The sequence below is a fragment of the Rhinolophus ferrumequinum genome, chromosome 27 (assembly GCF_004115265.2).
Source record: "Rhinolophus ferrumequinum isolate MPI-CBG mRhiFer1 chromosome 27, mRhiFer1_v1.p, whole genome shotgun sequence".
Lineage (NCBI taxonomy): Eukaryota > Metazoa > Chordata > Mammalia > Chiroptera > Rhinolophidae > Rhinolophus > Rhinolophus ferrumequinum.
The window spans coordinates 14,200,080-14,205,199 of NC_046310.1; positions in this window are offsets into that span (position 1 = coordinate 14,200,080).

Sequence of the window (5,120 nt, forward strand, 5' to 3'; positions counted from 1 at the left end):
GACCGCTGTCCATTACGAAATTATGTACATTTTTTTCAGGTTCAAAAGTAAAAATGAGTCTAATGAAAGAAATCGAAGACTTACAGAAATTTGTGTTAAAAAAACAATGCTGAGATCTAATCAGCATTAGCGATGTGGGATACATTCTTCCATGTGTCTTGCAAATACGAATATTCATGTGATAATAATACTGATAATTATTAAGTAATATCCTCAACTTACAGTAAAAAGAGGTGAAAGGTTCGGGAAAGGAGGGCCTAGATTCCAAGGATTTGTTCAGAAGATGCTCTGACACTAATGCTTAAGCTTCAGGGCCCCCAGCCCCACCTGCTGGCCGGAAATGGTAGCGCTGCCCCACACGGGCTCATTCTCCACGCCCGATGCTCCTGCGACTGCCAGACTCGCCTCTGCATCCGCGGCCCTGTGGCTGTCTCCTGGGTGGGAGAAGCGTGACAGGCGCAGTTGCGGGGAGTAGCCGCTGTGACCCCGCCTGGAAGCTGCAGAGACAGGACAAAGGCTGGGGCTCTGGGCGGGTCTGCCTTAGGCAAGACACTGGATGATGAAACTTTTCTAAATGATGGATATAAAAACCAAAATTCAATTAGACATGCTAGAGGAAAGACTGAATTATATATCCATTCTCTTAATAGAAAATTAAATTATGAAATTGTTATCATATGGAGACCAAGGACTATGCAGCCAAAAAAATATAGCAAGAAAAATAAGCATCAAGACATGTCAGGAAATCAAATAATAATAATTATTATTATTATTATAATTATTATTATTATTACTGTCTTTTGAATTTTGTCATACTAGTTAGGTTTTTTTTTAACATTTTTTATTCATTATAGTTTCATTTCTCATCCTAAACAAATATTCATTTTTGTACCTAATTTTCTATTCTTTTTCTTAAAGCACTCTCCCTTCCCCCATAATACAAAAAGCTTCAGGCCCCACGAATTCTGATGTGCTCTCGCTTGGGCATACTTAGGCGCTGTTCCTAAAAGAGCACAGAACTAAAGCAAAACATCCAACTTCCAGCATAGCTTGGTCACTCACTGGTCCTGTACCTGGGAGCCAGTCCGTGCTTCCTTCCAGTTCCAGCACGCACCCAGACAATGCAGCGTTTCTATACTTGCGCTGGGCTTGAGATCCCTGGTGGCCAAGTTGAAGATTAACCAAGGTTTCCTGAAGGATCCTGGCTGTGGCTTAGGAGTGTTATCTTCCATTTCCTTACCCAGTGCCCGGGAGCCTTGAGTTGCTCTCCAGAAAAGTGGGAACACACCAGAAAATTGACAAGTGCAAACAAATAGGAAGCATGGAAATTGGGTCCCTAAGTGCTGACAGAATGACTAAAAGGGGAGATACTGTTACTGAATACAGTTTGGGAAGACTTCCTGGAGGAGGGATATTTTTGAGCCTTAAGTAAGATCAACACGCAGCAAGAGCAAGAAGTGCAGCTAAATGGGTAGGGGAGAGGGAGGTTGAACCTGGGAAAGGGGGCTGTCAGAATCAGTGATGGCTCTCTTTGCACATCCAGTGATTCTCCTGCGGAGGAGAGGTACTTTTCCCGTATACAGGAACTGGTCCTAATCTTCAGCTGTGTTCATGGGCCCGGCACACAGGAAATGTCTAATGCACGTTTGCTGAATAATTCTAAGAACATGCAGATATCATAGCAAAGTGAGGAAGTTACAGGAGACCAATTTCAGCTCAACAAGAGGGAGAACTGTTTAAGAATTAGAACCGACCATTAAAGATCACCAATTATAGCTACTGAACACGTTGTAGTATGTGCCAGGGACTAAGCTAACCTCTTTACTTACATTGTCTTATTTAAGCCTCACAATAGTCGTTGGAAATAAGCATTCTTGTCCCATTTAAAAATGAGGACGTGCAGTCCCAGGTTAAGCAATGTCACACCCTTCCCAGAGCCAGTGGAGGAGCCTCCATGTCTGCCTCCAAAACCGCATCAGACCCCACCCTGAAGCCCTGGCAGTGCCTCCAGCTCCGGTCTGCTTGTATCTCAGGAGTTTTTCTGACCTGCGGGGCCCTTGCATTTCATAGACAGAATATTCACAGCTTTTCCCCGGAGGAGGCCCTGCTGGGTAAAGTCAGCTTGAGTTGCTGATGGGCAGTTGGATGACACAAACGCAGCTTCTCTGTGCTCTGCACATTGCTGCTAGGAGCCTACGCCACCAGAAGCCATCACTTTCCCTCCTCAGAGCAGATCAAGAGTGTTCCTCAAGGCGGCGTGTCCTTACAAGACCAGGGTCCAACAACAATGCCCCTTTGGAACTGCCATCCTGATAAACAGGGGGAGAGGGGGTGGCCAGGATATTAATAATGGTCAGTGAATTTATTTCACACATACTGTGCCTCAAGCACTTCACATGCTTTATCTCGTTTATTTCTCAAACATCTCATGAGGATATTATGAACCCATTTCACAGAAGAGGAAACAGAGGGTCCAGGAGCTCTGCCATAGTAGTACATTATTTAACAGAGAGGTGAGTACAATTCTAAGCACACCAGACTCTAGGGCTGGTCTGCACAATTGTGGAGCCTGTGTGACAACCATCCTAGCTGCGTGATCTTAAGCATGTTACATAACCACTCCGTGCCTCAGTTTCTCCAGCTACACAATGAGATGATAAAAACAGTACTTTTTCAGAATATGTGTTAACACACGTAAGCACCCTTAGAATAGAAACTGGCACGATAAATTCTCCATAGTTCCCTGAACAACACCATCGGCCACGACCCAGCCAGTGATGAAAGTCAGCCAGACACTGTGCTTTCAGAAAACCTTCTCTATCAAAGTACAGCACGTTGCAGATTTTATAACTTTTGAAGCTGTATCCAAGGCTTAGAAAATACAGTATAGAGACAATAGACTGTTGGGAAGAAAGCACAATTGCATATTGTCTGACTCAAACTGAAGAGAAGTAAGGAGACGGAGAAATGTGGGTGTACTCATATGATGCTCACCAAATACAGTAACCTACCGACTCGTACATGTTTCGGGTACCACGCAAACAGCATGAATTGCTAGTGAACTCGATGCAGCTGCTGTACAACCAGACTCCGATGTCACTGTCACATTGCTGGTCACCACACCCTTCTTTGAGCCAGTGTTTGGAGAAGGAGGATATTTTGGTCCCCAGTCAGTTTCTGATTTGCTTATGGTGCTGCTACATGAAGTAATAGCTTTCATGGTGAACTTATCAATATATTGGATCATTATGAACACTTCACCAGTCACCTATAACCTGTCTGGACACTTCAAGTTCTGCATTACTTTATTGGGAGGATATGTTTTATTTAAGGATCCATTGTCATCAGGGTCTTGGGGTGTTATATACATTATTTGTCATTCTCCCCTATACACACTTTAAACTCAGTAAACAGGAAGGAAGGGAGAGTACATCAGAACGATGTCCTTATTTGGGTTTCTGTGAAAAAAAGAAAGTCACCCCAAGACGATAAAAAGTGTTAAGTGTGCAAGTTACTTTCAAAGAAGAAAAAGTTACATTGCAAAATTCATTGAATGATCATTTGCAAGAAGTAACACAAAGGACTTTTTATTCATAAATATGACTTTCTCTTTTAGAGTACCTTTTTAATGAAGAAACTTAATTCTCTAAAACAAAGGCTCATGCTTCATTTCAAAGATGATTGTATGGAGTATATAGGATGGTTTCGTTATACCAAATGAAGTACATGAAACGTAAAATTCTATAATGACAAAGGAACATGGTTTTAAGTGTAAGGGAGGACACATAGGACACCTTTAGTGGTTTGTGGATGGTCCCGAATGTGAGCTCTATTATAATTTCCACCAAAGTCTTCAAGTCAGAATTTTATCTAGCATTTCTATTTTAGTTGGTTTAATTTAATTTCCTGCTTATTTCATTTACAGAAATGAAATGTCATTTATAGAAAGCAAACTGTAGTAAGATACCATAAGACAAAATCCAATCCTAAAAGTACCCTTTTTCTAATAGAAAATTAATGTAAGAAGTTATATGTTATCCCAAAATGACAGTTTCTCTAGTTATTCTCCTGTGTTTGAGATTTCAGGAAACTCTAGAAATGATGTGGAGTTAAAACAACAAAACAAAACAAAAAAGCTTCATGTTTAAATGGCCCAAAGGAAAGGCTATAGATGGAATTGAACAGGTTTCTTATTATTCTGATAACTGTCTCCCGGACTCTTTGAGCATTTCATGTTGGTAATTTCTTAATACCGCCCCCCTGCTACCCCTCCCTATCCCCCAAATTTGAGGCATCTGTGGAGCTTTCGTTAGGATTGAAAGGTTTGGAGTGAACTATGTCCAGCCTTTCTATAATGGCTGAGGAAAATTCTTCGACAGCAAGTCAGGGCAAATGCTATCCAAACACTAAGCAGAAACTTGGTGAAAATTTGAGGGAAAATTTGAAAGAGAAATAGAAAAAATAATCAATGTTTAACTAGTTCCATGAGTTTTTAAAGGGATTCATTTTTAAAAATTAGGGTATAGGGGAAATAAATGATTTCCACTTAGGGAAATACAGTGCCACATATGTAATTGCAAAATATATTTCTGCCTTCCAACTTCTTGACATTTGAACATTAAAAGCAGTTGTTGAAAACCTCTTACAATAAATTGACTGATATAGACAATCTGTCTTCTAATAAATATTCTTTTTCTAAATATTATTTATAAACTTTAAATGAGAAAGTGATTCTAGAGAGGACAAAGAGCCACGTGTATAAAATACACCTTTTAGGATTTTTTTTCCTGGCCTGTTTGAAATGACAAGCCTCCCTGAAAATCTATTTTGACAGAATGCTACTGTATCATTCAATCTATTGTGTGATTAGTATGTGTGATTTTCTGTCTTTGTTTTAAATATTCTTTGATTCTTCTCAGTTCCCAAAGATATATTTTATTGTGCTAAGAAGTATAAGGCAATTTATCTTACCAGATGAGGCTTAGGCATTATGTTTGTCTCAGAAACGTTCTCTGTGTCTGTTTAAATTAACATCTAATCATTTCCCCAAAGCTGGAGAAAAGTATTTCGGCACGGTGAGGACTATGTGACTTCTGTGTACTAATAGCTGATTAGTATGA